Raw genomic sequence first — 19,926 nt, 5'->3', positions numbered from 1 at the left:
TCCAACACGTCAGTATCCCTCTGTATCACTCAGTAGATCTTACATATGTCATCTACATCCTCAGATCTTCAATATATTCCTAAGTGTTCTCCGTATACTGCCCATCTTTATTTTAACCCTTTACTACTACACCTTGAGTTCTGTGCCACCAACTTTTGTATTGACCCACTCTACTACACCCCATTTCCTCTGTCTTTGTATTCTCATCACCAGCACACTACTATTACTACTAGAAATTACCCTTTCAACCTTCCTTAGATCTCACCCTTTTTCCACTAATCCTCCCCCTTCCCCCCGCCATCACTCCTACACTCGCCCTCTCCCTCCTCCTACCCCCTCACGTCAAGGAGACACAATCATCCACACAAAATCGGGTCCAAGACGGAGACTTCCACTCCATTACGTGATGAACGGAGGTCCTTGGGAGGGGGGAGTGTTAGCCACCCAGGATAACCCTGGTTAAGGTGTGTTAGCCACCCAGGGTAACTCTGGGTAAGGAGTGTTAGCCACCCAGGGTAACTCTGGGTAAGGAGTGTTAGCCACCCAGGGTAACTCTGGGTAAGGAGTGTTAGCCACCCAGGGTAACTCTGGGTAAGGAGTGTTAGCCACCCAGGGTAACTCTGGGTAAGGAGTGTTAGCCACCCAGGGTAACTCTGGGTAAGGAGTGTTAGCCACCCAGGGTAACTCTGGGTAAGGAGTGTTAGCCACCCAGGGTAACTCTGGGTAAGGAGTGTTAGCCACCCAGGGTAACTCTGGGTAAGGAGTGTTAGCCACCCAGGGTAACTCTGGGTAAGGAGTGTTAGCCACCCAGGGTAACTCTGGGTAAGGAGTGTTAGCCACCCAGGGTAACTCTGGGTAAGGAGTGTTAGCCACCCAGGGTAACTCTGGGTAAGGAGTGTTAGCCACCCAGGGTAACTCTGGGTAAGGAGTGTTAGCCACCCAGGGTAACTCTGGGTAAGGAGTGTTAGCCACCCAGGGTAACTCTGGGTAAGGAGTGTTAGCCACCCAGGGTAACTCTGGGTAAGGAGTGTTAGCCACCCAGGGTAACTCTGGGTAAGGAGTGTTAGCCACCCAGGGTAACTCTGGGTAAGGAGTGTTAGCCACCCAGGGTAACTCTGGGTAAGGAGTGTTAGCCACCCAGGGTAACTCTGGGTAAGGAGTGTTAGCCACCCAGGGTAACTCTGGGTAAGGAGTGTTAGCCACCCAGGGTAACTCTGGGTAAGGAGTGTTAGCCACCCAGGGTAACTCTGGGTAAGGAGTGTTAGCCACCCAGGGTAACTCTGGGTAAGGAGTGTTAGCCACCCAGGGTAACTCTGGGTAAGGAGTGTTAGCCACCCAGGGTAACTCTGGGTAAGGAGTGTTAGCCACCCAGGGTAACTCTGGGTAAGGAGTGTTAGCCACCCAGGGTAACTCTGGGTAAGGAGTGTTAGCCACCCAGGGTAACTCTGGGTAAGGAGTGTTAGCCACCCAGGGTAACTCTGGGTAAGGAGTGTTAGCCACCCAGGGTAACTCTGGGTAAGGAGTGTTAGCCACCCAGGGTAACTCTGGGTAAGGAGTGTTAGCCACCCAGGGTAACTCTGGGTAAGGAGTGTTAGCCACCCAGGGTAACTCTGGGTAAGGAGTGTTAGCCACCCAGGGTAACTCTGGGTAAGGAGTGTTAGCCACCCAGGGTAACTCTGGGTAAGGAGTGTTAGCCACCCAGGGTAACTCTGGGTAAGGAGTGTTAGCCACCCAGGGTAACTCTGGGTAAGGAGTGTTAGCCACCCAGGGTAACTCTGGGTAAGGAGTGTTAGCCACCCAGGGTAACTCTGGGTAAGGAGTGTTAGCCACCCAGGGTAACTCTGGGTAAGGAGTGTTAGCCACCCAGGGTAACTCTGGGTAAGGAGTGTTAGCCACCCAGGGTAACTCTGGGTAAGGAGTGTTAGCCACCCAGGGTAACTCTGGGTAAGGAGTGTTAGCCACCCAGGGTAACTCTGGGTAAGGAGTGTTAGCCACCCAGGGTAACTCTGGGTAAGGAGTGTTAGCCACCCAGGGTAACTCTGGGTAAGGAGTGTTAGCCACCCAGGGTAACTCTGGGTAAGGAGTGTTAGCCACCCAGGGTAACTCTGGGTAAGGAGTGTTAGCCACCCAGGGTAACTCTGGATAAGGAGTGTTAGCCACCCAGGATAACCTGGGTAAGGAGTGTTAGCCACCCTTTGTAACTCTGGGTAAGGAGTGTTAGCCACCCAGGGTAACTCTGGGTAAGGAGTGTTAGCCACCCAGGGTAACTCTGGGTAAGGAGTGTTAGCCACCCAGGGTAACTCTGGGTAAGGAGTGTTAGCCACCCAGGGTAACTCTGGGTAAGGAGTGTTAGCCACCCAGGGTAACTCTGGGTAAGGAGTGTTAGCCACCCAGGGTAACTCTGGGTAAGGAGTGTTAGCCACCCAGGGTAACTCTGGGTAAGGAGTGTTAGCCACCCAGGGTAACTCTGGGTAAGGAGTGTTAGCCACCCAGGGTAACTCTGGGTAAGGAGTGTTAGCCACCCAGGGTAACTCTGGGTAAGGAGTGTTAGCCACCCAGGGTAACTCTGGGTAAGGAGTGTTAGCCACCCAGGGTAACTCTGGGTAAGGAGTGTTAGCCACCCAGGGTAACTCTGGGTAAGGAGTGTTAGCCACCCAGGGTAACTCTGGGTAAGGAGTGTTAGCCACCCAGGGTAACTCTGGGTAAGGAGTGTTAGCCACCCAGGGTAACTCTGGGTAAGGAGTGTTAGCCACCCAGGGTAACTCTGGGTAAGGAGTGTTAGCCACCCAGGGTAACTCTGGGTAAGGAGTGTTAGCCACCCAGGGTAACTCTGGGTAAGGAGTGTTAGCCACCCAGGGTAACTCTGGGTAAGGAGTGTTAGCCACCCAGGGTAACTCTGGGTAAGGAGTGTTAGCCACCCAGGGTAACTCTGGGTAAGGAGTGTTAGCCACCCAGGGTAACTCTGGGTAAGGAGTGTTAGCCACCCAGGGTAACTCTGGGTAAGGAGTGTTAGCCACCCAGGGTAACTCTAGCCACCCAGGGTAAGGAGTGTTAGCCACCCAGGGTAACTCTGGGTAAGGAGTGTTAGCCACCCAGGGTAACTCTAGCCACCCAGGGTTACTCTGGTTAAGGAGTGTTAGCCACCCATGGTAACTCTGGGTAAGGAGTGTTAGCCACCCAGGGTAACTCTGGGTAAGGAGTGTTAGCCACCCAGGGTAACTCTGGGTAAGGAGTGTTAGCCACCCAGGGTAACTCTGGGTAAGGAGTGTTAGCCACCCAGGGTAACTCTGGGTAAGGAGTGTTAGCCACCCAGGGTAACTCTGGGTAAGGAGTGTTAGCCACCCAGGGTAACTCTGGGTAAGGAGTGTTAGCCACCCAGGGTAACTCTGGGTAAGGAGTGTTAGCCACCCAGGGTAACTCTGGGTAAGGAGTGTTAGCCACCCAGGGTAACTCTGGGTAAGGAGTGTTAGCCACCCAGGGTAACTCTGGGTAAGGAGTGTTAGGTTACTCTAGGTAAGGAGTGTTAGCCACCCAGGGTAACTCTGGGTAAGGAGTGTTAGCCACCCAGGGTAACTCTGGGTAAGGAGTGTTAGCCACCCAGGGTAACTCTGGGTAAGGAGTGTTAGCCACCCAGGGTAACTCTGGGTAAGGAGTGTTAGCCACCCAGGGTAACTCTGGGTAAGGAGTGTTAGCCACCCAGGGTAACTCTGGGTAAGGAGTGTTAGCCACCCAGGGTAACTCTGGGTAAGGAGTGTTAGCCACCCAGGGTAACTCTGGGTAAGGAGTGTTAGCCACCCAGGGTAACTCTGGGTAAGGAGTGTTAGCCACCCAGGGTAACTCTCTGGGTATGGAGTGTTAGCCACCCAGGGTAACTCTGGGTAAGGAGTGTTAGCCACCCAGGGTAACTCTGGGTAAGGAGTGTTAGCCACCCAGGGTAACTCTGGGTAAGGAGTGTTAGCCACCCAGGGTAACTCTGGGTAAGGAGTGTTAGCCACCCAGGGTAACTCTGGGTAAGGAGTGTTAGCCACCCAGGGTAACTCTGGGTAAGGAGTGTTAGCCACCCAGGGTAACTCTGGGTAAGGAGTGTTAGCCACCCAGGGTAACTCTGGGTAAGGAGTGTTAGCCACCCAGGGTAACTCTGGGTAAGGAGTGTTAGCCACCCAGGGTAACTCTGGGTAAGGAGTGTTAGCCACCCAGGGTAACTCTGGGTAAGGAGTGTTAGCCACCCAGGGTAACTCTGGGTAAGGAGTGTTAGCCACCCAGGGTAACTCTGGGTAAGGAGTGTTAGCCACCCAGGGTAACTCTGGGTAAGGAGTGTTAGCCACCCAGGGTAACTCTGGGTAAGGAGTGTTAGCCACCCAGGGTAACTCTGGGTAAGGAGTGTTAGCCACCCAGGGTAACTCTGGGTAAGGAGTGTTAGCCACCCAGGGTAACTCTGGGTAAGGAGTGTTAGCCACCCAGGGTAACTCTGGGTAAGGAGTGTTAGCCACCCAGGGTAACTCTGGGTAAGGAGTGTTAGCCACCCAGGGTAACTCTGGGTAAGGAGTGTTAGCCACCCAGGGTAACTCTGGGTAAGGAGTGTTAGCCACCCAGGGTAACTCTGGGTAAGGAGTGTTAGCCACCCAGGGTAACTCTGGGTAAGGAGTGTTAGCCACCCAGGGTAACTCTGGGTAAGGAGTGTTAGCCACCCAGGGTAACTCTGGGTAAGGAGTGTTAGCCACCCAGGGTAACTCTGGGTAAGGAGTGTTAGCCACCCAGGGTAACTCTGGGTAAGGAGTGTTAGCCACCCAGGGTAACTCTGGGTAAGGAGTGTTAGCCACCCAGGGTAACTCTGGGTAAGGAGTGTTAGCCACCCAGGGTAACTCTGGGTAAGGAGTGTTAGCCACCCAGGGTAACTCTGGGTAAGGAGTGTTAGCCACCCAGGGTAACTCTGGGTAAGGAGTGTTAGCCACCCAGGGTAACTCTGGGTAAGGAGTGTTAACCACCAAGGATAACTCTGGGTAAGGAGTGTTAGCCGTCCAGGGTAACTCCCACCCAGGGTAACTCTGGGTAAGGAGTGTTAGCCATAAACTTATCTAAAATATATTTAGTTGGATAAGGCTAAATTAAATTGATCTTGTTATAATAAGGTTAGGTGAGTTTTTTAAGGTTCTTTTGGTACAAAAGTATTAATTTATACATTAACATAAATGAAAAAAATATATCTTTAAACATATTAGAGAAAATTTCAGAAAGGCTTTAAGGATTTAATTTTAAATGAGTTTTTGCTTATTGGCCAGTTTATCCTATTCGTCACGACGTATATATATATATATATATATATATATATATATATATATATATATATATATATATATATATATATATATATATATATATATAAATATATATATATATATATAAATATATATATATATATATAAATATATATATATATATATATATATATATATATATATATATATATATATATATATATATATATATATATATATATATATATATATATATATGCAATAAGATCACAGTAAACAGGTGATTTCAGAATATGCAAAACAACCACTCTGAAAGAATAGAGAAATTCCAAGCGCTTTCGTGAGTAGTCACGAAAGCGCTTGGAATTTTTCTATTCTTTCAGAGTGGTTGTTTTGTATATATATATATATATATATATATATATATATATATATATATATATATATATATATATATATATATATATATATATATATATATATATATATATATATATATATATATATATATATATATATATATATATATATATATATTTATATTGAAAGAGATACACTTCTTGGTGTAGATACAGTGTTCTTGCATCATTAGTACAGTTAAGACATTTATTATTGTAGTGTAGTTTGTTCGAGCCCCATTTGGCTTTGAGGCCCAGTTCTCGAAGCCAAGTTCTCGAAGCCAAGTTCTCGAAGCCAAGTTCTCGAAGCCAAGTTCTCGAAGCTAGGCTCTCGAGGCCAGGCTCTCGAAGCCAGGCTCTCGAAGCCAGGCTCTCGAAGCCAGGCTCTCGAAGCCAGGCTCTCGAAGCCAGGCTCTCGAAGCCAGGCTCTCGAAGCCAGGCTCTCGAAACCAGGCTCTCGAAGCCAGGCTCTCGAAGCCAGGCTCTCGAAGCCAGGCTCTCGAAGCCAGGCTCTCGAAGCCAGGCTCTCGAAGCCAGGCTCTCGAAGCCATCCCCTCGAAGCCATTCTCTAGAAATACTAAAAATAGGGGTTCATGTAATCGAGCAGACTTTAAACCTAATAAATCCAGGCATTGCAGTGTTGGTAGCAATGATGGTGCGGGTGGTATAATTATCATACACATTAACACTGCTGGACACTGTGAAATTGTTACCTTCGTCACTGTGAAGGTATTACGGCACATAGGAAGTGTTATGGTGATGTAGCCACTTGTCACACACTCACTGCAGCAATAGCAGGTAATTATGTTGTGGAGTTGAGTGTGCCCGTGGAATTGAAAATTGTTGAGGCGGATGCAGAAGGTCTCTTTATTGACTAATGAATTACTTAGACATTGTGGTCTATCTGGATTATACAGCTTACTAAGTGTGTTTTTCCAGATGTTGGTTTGGCCTGTGGAGGTGACAGGAGACGCCACACCCCTCAACGCAAACCGGTGAGGAAAGTTTTTAGTGGCAAATGTTGTTATATGGGCACAAACGGCTATGTGTTATTAGCATGTGTATCAGCATTTTATGTGGGCTCGGTGATATGTTGTATTATGCTGTGATATATGATGCATTATATGGACTTAAAGATAGATACTATTGTTTGAACATAGAGGGATATGTTATATCAATATACAAGATGTACGTTGGTATTACAAGAACACACGTACCATGGTACTGCCTCGTGAACTCTCACTACACCATTACAAATATAACCTCTCTTCCTTCTCATTCAGAAGGGTCTCCTCAACGATGGTAAGTTTTCCCTTTCAGAATATCATGCAACAGAACACAGACAAGCAATTAACCTTTGCATTTTCTCTCCCTTCTCTTACATTTCCTTGGAATCCCCTGTCCCTTCTCTGTCCAGTGTCATTCCCTACCTTTCCCTGTCCTCTTCTGTCTTCCCCTGCCTCCTCATGGCCATGCACAACAGTTAAGGAGGTCAGGAGGTCTCTAGGGGCCTGACTCTGTCCGTCAGCCGTCATTCCAGTGATGAATTATGTCCATCATTTCTAAGACACCCCTCGGTATATTATGTTTTCTTTCTTCCTCAACACAGACAAAGTCTTGGCTCATATCGTTCCATATTTAATTCTTACACTTCCAAGCTCAAAGCTTAATACCGAGTTTGGGGAAGTGCCTCTCAAACTCGTATATTATATATTATAGATTTTTTTCAATGAAATGTCAGATGGTGCGAATTCGCATACATACATATGTGTAACCACGCACGCCCATACACGCGCGCACACACACACACGGCCCCTGCAACCACAATTAGGTGAGTATACCAGAGAGAGAGAGGTGAAGAAACTATTGAGATGGACAGTGGACACCTCAAAGACATTGGAATGTTACAATGTGTCACCATTTGTTCTGAGAGTTTGCAGAATCACTGTGTAAACCGCTATTTTAAATTTGCATTTGTCAGAGATGCGGGAGATCGTTAATAAAGACCCAGTATTTGCAGAGTTAAACTGCAGGTCATTATCAGTGTAAGACAGTGGAGAAGACAATCAGAAGTGATTGAGTACCTGGAAATAAGTACATTGTTTAATGAACTAACAGCACGCTTTAAAAATAATAAAGTTTATCTGGCAGAATGTTGGAGTTCTGTGACACAGTGGTAGAAGTGAGGCAAAGAGGAGCGAGAGAGGGAGAGCCAGAGTATTAAGTGGACTGCAAGATGGCATTTAACACTACCGTACGAAAGAACTAGAAAGAAGACCAGAGGACCAAGAACTGCAAGATGGCATTTAACACTACCGTACGAAAGAACTAGAACCAAGACCAGAGGACCAAGAACTGCAAGATGGCATTTAACACTACCGTACGAAAGAACTAGAAAGAAGACCAGAGGACCAAGAAGGGATAAACTGTTAAAGTATTAGAGTGGATTATAGGATGTCTAAAGAAGAGGAGACAGTGGTGGTGGTGCAGCAAGTAGTGTCAGGACAGTGGTGGTGCAGCAAGTAGTGTCAGGACAGTGGTGGTGGTGGTGCAGCAAGTAGTGTCAGGACAGTGGTGGTGCAGTAAGAAGTGTCAGGACAGTGGTGGTGCAGTAAAAAGTGTCAGGACAGTGGTGGTGCGGTAAGAAGTGTCAGGACAGTGGTGGTGCAGTAAGAAGTGTCAGGACAGTGGTGGTGTGCAGCAAGTAGTGTCAGGACAGTGGTGGTGGTGCAGCAAGTAGTGTCAGGACAGTGGTGGTGCAGCAAGAAGTGTCAGGACAGTGGTGGTGCAGCAAGAAGTGTCAGGACAGGGGTGGTGCAGCAAGAAGTGTCAGGACAGTGATGGTGCAGCAAGTAGTGTCAGGACAGTGATGGTGCAGCGAGTAGTACCAGGACAGTGATGGTGCAGCAAGTAGTGTCAGGACAGTGATGGTGCAGCAAGTAGTACCAGGACAGTGATGGTGCAGCAAGTAGTGTTAGGACAGTGATGGTGCAGCAAGTAGTACCAGGACAGTGATGGTGCAGCAAGTAGTGTCAGGACAGTGATGGTGCAGCAAGTAGTACCAGGACAGTGATGGTGCAGCAAGTAGTGTCAGGACAGTGATGGTGCAGCAAGAAGTGTCAGGACAGTGACGGTGCAGCAAGTAGTGTCAGGACAGTGATGATGCAGCAAAAAGTGTCAGGACAGTGATGGTGCAGCAGAAAGTGTCGGCAGAGGGGTTCCACAAGGATCTATATTGGGACCAGCACTGTTATATACGTGAACGACATACTGGAAGAGAGTCCAATATATTTCGGTTCAGGTGATGTGAAATTAATGAGAATACAAAACTGAGAGGACAAGGAAAGGTTACAACGGCACTTGAACAATCTGTGTTGAGTTAGATAAGTGCATCCAGGTTGTACTTTCCTCAATCACTCCCTCCGTACTGGTACACCACCACCGTCCCACCACCACCACCACCACCGTCCCACCACCACCACCGTCCCACCACCACCACCACCACCACCACCATCCCTTCCCTCTTCTTCCCTGGCAGTGTTCCTGACCCCGATCATTAAAGTCACAACCATCCACCATTTATCTCTGGACCAGCATCCATCCTCTTTTTTTTCTTTGTCCTCTTCCTTTTCCTCCTCTCCCTTTTTCTGTTCTTCATCGTCTTTTTATACTATTCATTTCATTCCCTCTCCACATCCTCTTCCTCTTTTTTCTCTTCCGTCGATAATGATAAGGTTTTCCTTTTTGTTATATCACGCCCACTCCCTATCACCACGCCCACTCTTCAATAAGCCCACCACCACGCACAGCCCTATCACAACGCCCATCACTATACCCACACTACTCCCACCAGCCCGCCCACCTTGCTACACTCCCACAACTACAACAAAGATCATCTCACCCACTGCCACTACAAATATCACCCTGTTGTTTGTGGTAGCCTTATTACCCTCTATCGGGAGGTGGAAGCAGTCAGTAGTTCTCAGTGTGGACAGTGGGCACTGTGGGTCCACTGAAGGTTTTCGTGGGTCCCACTTATTAGCGGTCATCATTCTGAGAACGATGATTTCGAACACTTCAAAGACACGTGTATTAAAATTAGTTCCATGAGAAGTATGCTGTTACTCTGTTCTGCGTGATAGTTACAAAGTGGCAACGCAGGCTGACTAAGCTTCCTTGTCATGTTGCATCACGCAGGATGACGCTAAACTGTGCTTCCTTGGCATATTCCGTCACGCAGGATGACGCTAAACTGTGCTTCCTTGGCATATTCCGTCACGCAGGATGACGCTAAACTGTGCTTCCTTGGCATATTCCGTCACGCAGGATGACGCTAAACTGTGCTTCCTTGGCATATTCCGTCACGCAGGATGACGCTAAACTGTGCTTCCTTGACATATTCCGTCACGCAGGATGACGCTAAACTGTGCCTCCTTGACATATTCCGTCACGCAGGATGACGCTAAACTGTGCTTCCTTGGCATATTCCGTCACGCAGGATGACGCTAAACTGTGCTTCCTTGGCATATTCCGTCACGCAGGATGACGCTAAACTGTGCCTCCTTGACATATTCCGTCACGCAGGATGACGCTAAACTGTGCTTCCTTGGCATATTCCGTCACGCAGGATGACGCTAAACTGTGCTTCCTTGGCATATTCCGTCACGCAGGATGACGCTAAACTGTGCTTCCTTGACATATTCCGTCACGCAGGATGACGCTAAACTGTGCCTCCTTGACATATTCCGTCACGCAGGATGACGCTAAACTGTGCTTCCTTGGCATATTCCGTCACGCAGGATGACGCTAAACTGTGCTTCCTTGGCATATTCCGTCACGCAGGATGACGCTAAACTGTGCTTCCTTGGCATATTCCGTCACGCAGGATGACGCTAAACTGTGCTTCCTTGGCATATTCCGTCACGCAGGATGACGCTAAACTGTGCCTCCTTGACATATTCCGTCACGCAGGATGACGCTAAACTGTGCTTCCTTGGCATATTCCGTCACGCAGGATGACGCTAAACTGTGCTTCCTTGACATATTCCGTCACGCAGGATGACGCTAAACTGTGCTTCCTTGGCATATTCCGTCACGCAGGATGACGCTAAACTGTGCTTCCTTGACATATTCCGTCACGCAGGATGACGCTAAACTGTGCCTCCTTGACATATTCCGTCACGCAGGATGACGCTAAACTGTGCTTCCTTGGCATATTCCGTCACGCAGGATGACGCTAAACTGTGCTTCCTTGACATATTCCGTCACGCAGGATGACGCTAAACTGTGCTTCCTTGGCATATTCCGTCACGCAGGATGACGCTAAACTGTGCTTCCTTGACATATTCCGTCACGCAGGATGACGCTAAACTGTGCTTCCTTGGCATATTCCGTCACGCAGGATGACGCTAAACTGTGCTTCCTTGATATATTCCGTCACGCAGGATGATGCTAAACTGTGCTTCCTTGGCATATTCCGTCACGCAGGATGACGCTAAACTGTGCCTCCTTGACATATTCCGTCACGCAGGATGACGCTAAACTGTGCTTCCTTGGCATATTCCGTCACGCAGGATGACGCTAAACTGTGCCTCCTTGACATATTCCGTCACGCAGGATGACGCTAAACTGTGCTTCCTTGGCATATTCCGTCACGCAGGATGACGCTAAACTGTGCCTCCTTGACATATTCCGTCACGCAGGATGACGCTAAACTGTGCTTCCTTGGCATATTCCGTCACGCAGGATGACGCTAAACTGTGCTTCCTTGACATATTCCGTCACGCAGGATGACGCTAAACTGTGCTTCCTTGGCATATTCCGTCACGCAGGATGACGCTAAACTGTGCTTCCTTGACATATTCCGTCACGCAGGATGACGCTAAACTGTGCTTCCTTGGCATATTCCGTCACGCAGGATGACGCTAAACTGTGCTTCCTTGATATATTCCGTCACGCAGGATGATGCTAAACTGTGCTTCCTTGTCATGTTGCATCACGCAGGATGACGCTAAACTGTGCTTCCTTGATATATTCCGTCACGCAGGATGACGCTAAACTGTGCTTCCTTGATACATTCCGTCACGAAGGATGACGCTAAACTGTGCTTCCTTGATACATTCCGTCACGAAGGATGACGCTAAACTGTGCTTCCTTGATATATTCCGTCACTCAGGATGACACTCATACGAACACACTGCCGTTACCGTTATTAGGAGGTTTTTCCACAGCATTATTGCCAAATGTAAATGTCAAAGATCATGCACTCACTACCTGTCTTCTTCTCGAAGAACTTGGATGAATATGACACATGTCACACCTGAGTGTGGTTATTGAGAGAAGTTTCACTTACCAGGGTGGGTGAAAACCAAGGGTAACTAATGGATGAAAGGAGACTTGAATAGTAGAAGCACACAAGTGGAAGTAGTGGAGCGATATAGTAGTGGCCACATGATCGTGAGTGGGGCTTGGAAGTGCAAATGTAGCTTGCTAGCAGTGGCAGTTGTGGTCAGGTTAACGTGCGAGAAATTCGTAGTAGTAGTAGTGGTCAGTCTTGTAGGAAATTGTGTCGGCTACAGAGGTTGTCTTGTCATTTATATATATTTATATGTGTGTGTACATCATAGGAGAGAGAGACTGCTCACTATCTTAGAAGTTCACCTGCCGGTAAGTGCGTCGTGTTGACTCTATAACTTTTCACTGGTGGTATTTTGACATGGTTTAAACATCAGAGTGGCGTGTGTACTTAGTAAACATTGGCTGTGATTATCACCACTGCTTGTCTTCACTTTTTGCTTGCACGATGCTGTCTTTTGGCCTCTTGTCATCTATTTAAGATGAATAAAGTGTTTGTAAGAGCTTCCGCTAAAACCAGTTCTGTTTTGCCTTGCTAGTTCCGGTCTGTGTATTATTAGCCTCCAGATATGTTCTTACCCTTGACGATGTGAATCTAAAGTTGATTTAATAAGACAATATCTGTGTATATTCTATATCTTTTGCTTTAAATATTAATAAAAGATGTGTACTTGTGTGAAGAGTATGTGTGTAAACACCACTTGTGTACTTGTGAGAAACTTGCGGCAACTAAGATAATACAGATCAATATTATATTTCCAAACAGTCAAGCCACAAGTGGAAAATTTCTGCATCGATCAAGTTCAGTTTGTATTTCTGGTTATTTTTCAGATAGTGAGTTTGTATCGCAATATTTAAGTACTGGAAAACTCATAAAGTTTGCACTTTCTCATACCTTGGTGCGTTATACATTGTGAAAACATTTTAGATCACTGATAACTTATCAGAAAACAGATTAGAACACTCCTTTATACATTTCCCTCAGATGGCGCCGTTCGTGCTCGCCAACCTTGTCAGTTGATTTGTATTTCCTTATGTTGTACCCATATGGGTTATTTATTTCAAGCAAGTATGTAGGTTCGGTACTCCGCCCGCTAACGCGGCTCTCTCTTTTGCATTGAGATCTGGGATGACAGGTACTAACGACAGCTTTATGCTCCTTTAACCATCTAAACATGGATCTGCATGTATAACTGGGGTCTATATCACGCTAAAAGTGTGTTAGTGATACCTGGCAAGTCTTCCAGGAAGGATTCGGGATTTTTGATAAAAACATTGTAATTATTACTTTGAAAAACAATGTGAGAGCACAGTCTTATACTACTAAATACAAGTAGCGTCCTACAGATCATCCATCATTTTTTCTTCGCTAAATAAAGCGATTATGATTGGCTACAAAACATTGTCTCAATTCAACTGATTATCATTCTTTGTTATTGTTGTGTTCCAAAGTATCTCCCATTTCATCACCCATCCACAACACTATCCCCACCGCAACCTTCACTCCCCCTCTTTCTCTCTCTCCATCGTCGTCACTACCTCCCCTACCACCACCTCCACCTCCACCTTCCTGCCACCACATACCCCTCCACCTTCCTGCCACCACATACCCCTCCACCTTCCTGCCACCACATACCCCTCCACCTACATCAGTACCTACCATATCACTACCGTCACCACCACCTACATGTTCTCTTATCAATACCACTTCCAACCACTACCAGCGTTTACTCCCCTCCCCGTCTTCCCTTACACTCCTCTAACCCTCTCCACCACTACACCCTCCATCACTTCCACTCTGTAACCCTATTACATCACCCCACCCTCTACCCCACTCCATAACCCTCTCCTCACATTAATTCAAGAAGCAGGAAATTCTTCAGACGATCAGTAAGACTGGAAATGCTTCCAGGCAATTAGAGAAAATTGTTTAAAACTTCTCCCAGAGATGAGTTAAGAGCGAGAAGCTCTTCACGGGGGAAGGTTGGCGCTCTCTAAGCCCTCTACACGGGGTAAGGTTGGGGCTCTCTCTGCCCTGAGATGAGTTAAGAGTGAGAAGCCCTTCCGGGGAGGAGGTTGGCGCTCTCTATGCCCCCTTCATGGGGAAGGTTGGCGCTCTGTGGTCCCTTCACGGGAATACTAGCGAGTATTGGTACGTGACGAGGTGTCAGAATGGGTGCCAGTGCTGTTTCTAGTATATGTGAATGACATGACAGAAGGGATAGATTCAGAGGTGTCCCTGTTCGCAGACTATATGAAGCTAATGAGGAGAATACAAGTGGACGAGGATCAGGTAAGTACACAAGGAGCTGTGGACATGCTGCATGCCTGGTCTGACAAATGGCTCATGGACTTTAACCCCCAGCAAGTGCAAAGTCATGAAGTTTGGAGAAGGACAAAGACCGCAGACGGAGTACATCCTAGGAAGTCAAAGGCTGAAAAACTCACTCAAGGAAAAGGATCTTAGGGTGAGCATCATACGGAGCACATCTCCTGAGGTGCACATAACCAAATAACTGCTGCAGCATATGGGCGCCTGGCAAACTTTAGAATAGCGTTTCGACATCTAAGGAGTCATTCAAGACGCTATACGCTGTGGACGTCAGGCCCATATTGGAGTATGCAACACGAGCCAAGAACCTAGAGAAAGTGCAAAGGTTTGTAACAAGACTTTCTCGGAACTAAGGAGAGATTAAGGGAAGTCAGCCTGACGACACTGGAGGACAAGAGGGACAGTGGGGGGGGGGGGGAGGGACATGATAACGAAATATAAAATACTGAGAATGTTTCAGAGATGAGACACAGCAACAAGGGGTCACGGCTGGAAGTTGAAAACTCGGATGAGTCGCCGGGATGTTAGGAAGTATTTTTTCAGAGTTTTCAGGAAGTGGAACAATCTGGAGAGTGACGTAGTGTAGGCAGGATCCATATATAGCTGTAAGAAGAGGTTCGATGATGTTCATGGAGAAGAGAATGAGCCTAGTAGCGGCCAGGAGCTGTGAATCGACCCTTGCAACCCCAGATAGGCGAGTACAAATATGTGAGTGTATACACACACACACACACACACACACACACACGAGTTGGAAGTCAAACACACAAATGAGTTGCTGTAGAGGTGTCAGTAAATATTTCTTTAGCCTGAGAGTGATCAGGAAGTGGAACGAGTTGGACATCGAAATAATGGAGGTAAGATACTACATACATAACTTTAAGAATAGGTATGATAGGGCTCACGCAGCCATGACTCAGTGTTAACACAGCTGGTTGAGTACACACCTTGACTCACACTGTAAACACAAGTGGTTGAGTACACCTTGACTTGCAATGTAAACACAACTAGTTGAGTACGCAACTTGACTCACACTGTAAACACAAGTGGTTGAGTACACCTTGACTTGCAATGTAAACACTACTAGTTGAGTACGCAACTTGACTCACACTGTAAACAGGTTAGGGAGTGTGGCAGACATTTTTTCCCCTTGTTCCACTGACAAGATAAAATATATTTACGATATGAATTGTTTAAATATTACGGGGGGGGGAGACACACACACACACACACACACGCACACACATACACACACATACACACACATACACACACATACACATACACACATACACATACACACACATACACACACATACACATACACACACATACACACACATACACACACGCACACACACACACGTACTCATATACAACAGGCCTAGTGTCTAATCGACATGTGCCTAGGACAAAATGGTAACTAACTAACACATACAGATAAAGAGAAGGGGAAGTAAGAGAGAGGGAGTAAGGAGTGGGTGTAGGAGGGTAGAAAGATTCAGAAATAAAAAGAAGATAAAAGGAGAAAGATAAGTCGTAATTAGAGAGGTAATTGTGGAAACGTAACGATTGGAGACAGAAAGATGCAGAAGAATTACTGAAAGCCGAAAGAAGGATAAGGGAAAGATGGGAAAGTGAAGGATGAGGGTGGGGAAGGGTGAATGAGGGAAAGATGAGGGTGGGTGAAGGAAGGGTGAGGGTGGGGAAGAATGAGGGTGGAGAAGGATGCGAAAGGAGAGAATGAGAGTGGGGCAGGTTCACCCACTGGTGGCACTGGGTGGGGCAGGATCACCCACTGGTGACACTGGGTGGGGCAGGATCACCCACTGGTGGCACTGGGTGGGGCAGGATCACCCACTGGTGGCACTGGGTGGGACAGGATCACCCACTGGTGGCACTGGGTGGGACAGGATCACCCACTGGTGGCACTGGGTGGGACAGGATCACCCACTGGTGGCACTGAGTGAGGCAGGATCACCTACTGGTGGCACTGAGTGAGGCAGGATCACCCACTGGTGGCACTGGATCACCCACTGGTGGCACTGAGTAGGGCAGGATCACCCACTGGTGGCAGTGAGTGAGGCAGGATCACCCACTGGTGGCACTGAGTAGGGCAGGATCACCCACTGGTGGCACTGAGTAGGGCAGGATCACCCACTGGTGGCAGTGAGTGAGGCAGGATCACCCACTGGTGGCAGTGAGTGAGGCAGGATCACCCACTGGTGGCACTGAGTGGGGCAGGGTCACCCACTGGTGGCACTGAATGGGGCAGGGTCACCCACTGGTGGCACTGAATGGGGCAGGGTCACCCACTGGTGGCACTGAGTGGGGCAGGGTCACCCACTAGTGGCACTGAATGGGGCAGGGTCACCCACTGGTGGCACTGAATGGGGCAGGGTCACCCACTGGTGGCACTGAATGGGGCAGGGACACCCACTGGTGGCACTGAGTGGGGCAGTTACACCCACTGGTGGCACTGAGTGGGGCAGGGACACCCACTGGTGGCACTGAGTGGGGCAGGGACACCCACTGGTGGCACTGAGTGGGGCAGGGACACCCACTGGTGGCACTGAGTGGGGCAGGGACACCCACTGGTGGCACTGAGTGGGGCAGGGACACCCACTGGTGGCACTGAGTGGGGCAGGGACACCCACTGGTGGCACTGAGTGGGGCAGGGACACCCACTGGTGGCACTGAGTGGGGCAGGATCACCCACACTGAGCGGGGAAGGATCACCCGCACTGAGCGAGAATCACCCACACTGAGTGGGGCAGGATCACCCACACTGAGCGGGGAAGGATCACCCACACTGAGCGAGAAAGGATCACCCACACTGAGTGGGGAAGGATCACCCACACTGAGCGAGAAAGGATCACCCACACTGAGTGGGTAAGGATCACCCACACTGAGCGGGGAAGGATCACCCACACTGAGCGGGGAAGGATCACCCACACTGAGCGAGAAAGGATCACCCACACTGAGCGGGGAAGGATCACCCACACTGAGCGAGAAAGAATCACCCACACTGAGCGGGGAAGGATCACCCACACTGAGCGGGGAAGGATCACCCACACTGAGCGGGGAAGGATCACCCACACTGAGCGGGGAAGGATCACCCACACTGAGCGAGAAAGAATCACCCACACTGAATGGGGAAGGATCACCCACACTGAGCGGGGAAGGATCACCTACACTGAGCGAGAAAGAATCACCCACACTGAATGGGGAAGGATCACCCACACTGAGCGGGGAAGGATCACCCACACTGAGCGAGAAAGAATCACCCACACTGAATGGGGAAGGATCACCTACACTGAGCGAGAAAGGATCACCCACACTGAGTGGGGAAGGATCACCTACACTGAGCGGGGAAGGATCACCTACACTGAGCGAGAAAGAATCACCCACACTGAATGGGGAAGGATCACCTACACTGAGCGAGAAAGAATCACCCACACTGAATGGGGAAGGATCACCCACACTGAGCGAGAAAGAATCACCCACACTGAGCGGGGAAGGATCACCCACACTGAGCGAGAAAGAATCACCCACACTGAGTGGGGAAGGATCACCTACAAACAGGTGGACGTGGTTAAGGTGTACATACACAATTGTGTATGTACAGAGGATAGTCTCACTGACAATTCTTGTAGAAAGTCGATGAGCAAACACTTTCGTTCAACACTATCTTGTTCGTCTGATCTTACTGCTTCCCTAGGCAGCTCATTCTCTCGCTACGTGGTGTAATAATCGTACAGATTTTAATGTTTCTTGGTTATTTTAGGCCAAACTTTGCCAGATTATCGTAGCCGCTTTGTTAATTTTCTTACTTGTGCCTAAGTATACGTTTTTATGTTATGTAGCCTGAAGAACAAAAAGGCACAACACCGTGACCAGAACAATAAACAACCCGCACTTGTGTAACTTGTCAGTGGTCCAAGTCGAGCTGAAAGGTCATAATCAGTTTCTTTGTCCTATGTGCGGGTTATCCGCACTTTTTTTTATGTAGCCAAACATGCTTATAATAAACTAACATTTATAAGTTTATACGAAGCTTTTAAAAAATTGACATTAGGATTCTCTTAAAAAAAATTCTCAGTAAAAGGACAGGTTAGGTAAGATTTGCCAGGAAACAGTACAATTGCTTCTTGACGCGGGTCTTAGTCACAGGATAGGTTATAACAGCCTTTGCCTCAGTATCTGCCTTTTCATTACCTGGGACTCAGTATATCCCTGGCACATCATTGTCAGGTGTTTATATGGACTAACCACTCCTACATTTTCTGGATCGCATCAGTGGACAGGTTCATACTGGACCAGAGCCATAAAGACTACACTGGTAATCTTAAGTAAACGGTGAACCAAGACTGGCAGAAGCCAGCGTGTAAGACTAGATGAGCAGCTAGTGTAGAGCTCCAGGAAGTAATCGGGAAAGGATGTAAGGGTATAGGAAGACCAACAGCACAAATGATCGAAAGAAGGAAAGGAAGGCCAGAACAAAAAGGAGGTAAACGAAGGAAGAATCACAAGAGCGTGTAAACTGTGATAAACTTGGTCATATAGGAAGAAAATTTCATTATTGAAAAATGTAATTGACATACGTCTGACGACAACGTTGACGTCTAGAAGGTTGAGACTGTATTAAGTTAGAGAGTTTTGCAGAAGTACAAGAAGTCTAGCACCGGTTAAGAGACTGTTCATCTGGTCTGAGTGCTGACACAGGTTAAGAAACACTTCCATAGACTCATGAGTCTATGGAAGCTAAATAAATCTTCTAAAACTTCAAAAAGTCTCTTGAGAGATTAAGAGAAGCTCCCACGAAACTCATAAGAAATTCGTCGATGGGTTTAAGAAATGTTAGAGAGGTTAAGATAGACTTTTCAGGGTTCAAAAAGGTTAAAAGATTAAAAGATTTTTTAAGGTGTTTTAAGATATTAAGTCTTGAGTATAGGAGACTTGTCAAGATCTTCAGTAAGACTGACATTATTTGCTTTTGTAAGGTGTGCCATATAGCCTCTGGAAATAAGTACGAAAGAGAGCAGGAGTAAGGGGGAAGATGGGTGAAGGTGGAAGTGGGTAGTAGAGGGAAGAGGAAAGGAAGACCAGGGGAACGAGAGGAAAATATTGCACACGATGGTGTCGACACCAGTTTTTGTCAGAGATGATGAATGTAGGAGGAGGAGGAAGAGGAAAGAAAAGATAGAGGAGTAGCAGGAGGAGGGAGAAGTAGGAGGATGAGGAGTTGGAGGAAATGCAAGGAGGAGGCAGTAGGACTGTAGCTCAAGGCCTTCATCATTGTTAGTGAGAAGGCCAGGCCAGGTGGGGGGGAGAGGAGGAGGAGGAGGTGGGAGATGAGATAAGGAAAGCAAGGTAGACAGGAAGTAAGGCAGAGAAGAGTAAAATAGAGGATTGATGTGATGTAGTTGATGTTCCTCGAGTGAAATACTCAGTGTAATATATCCCCTCTCTAGCATTTGTCTTTCCCGATGTTTGGAGTGTCTTCCTTCCCTAAGTGTGCTTTCTCAGCACCTCTCCCTAACCCCTCTCCAACTTTCACGACTCTTATATTTATTGGGTTGACTTG

At 47.6% G+C, this 19,926-nt stretch overlaps 1 protein-coding gene across 13 annotated transcripts in view; it reads left to right on the top strand.

Annotated features, from left to right (window-relative positions):
• Nucleotides 1-19,926, top strand: part of LOC138855244 (somatostatin receptor type 5-like) — a 332,516-nt gene that overhangs the window by 204,931 nt on the left and 107,659 nt on the right. For 6 of the 13 annotated variants that reach the window (XR_011394436.1, XR_011394437.1, XM_070103591.1 and 3 more), the window contains one exon: nt 6,593-6,648. The exons of 2 other annotated variants lie outside the window; for them this stretch is intronic. The gene's annotated coding sequence lies outside the window, so the exon portion shown is untranslated. Of the gene's footprint in view, nt 1-6,291; nt 6,452-6,592; nt 6,649-19,926 lie in introns of those variants that run through there. 5 more of the 13 variants (XR_011394440.1, XR_011394439.1, XR_011394435.1 and 2 more) reach the window with 1 other exon arrangement.

The sequence above is a fragment of the Cherax quadricarinatus genome, chromosome 86, assembly GCF_038502225.1.
Source record: "Cherax quadricarinatus isolate ZL_2023a chromosome 86, ASM3850222v1, whole genome shotgun sequence".
In the NCBI taxonomy this organism is placed as follows: Eukaryota; Metazoa; Arthropoda; class Malacostraca; order Decapoda; family Parastacidae; genus Cherax; species Cherax quadricarinatus.
This window is presented reverse-complemented; position numbering and strand designations above follow the sequence as displayed.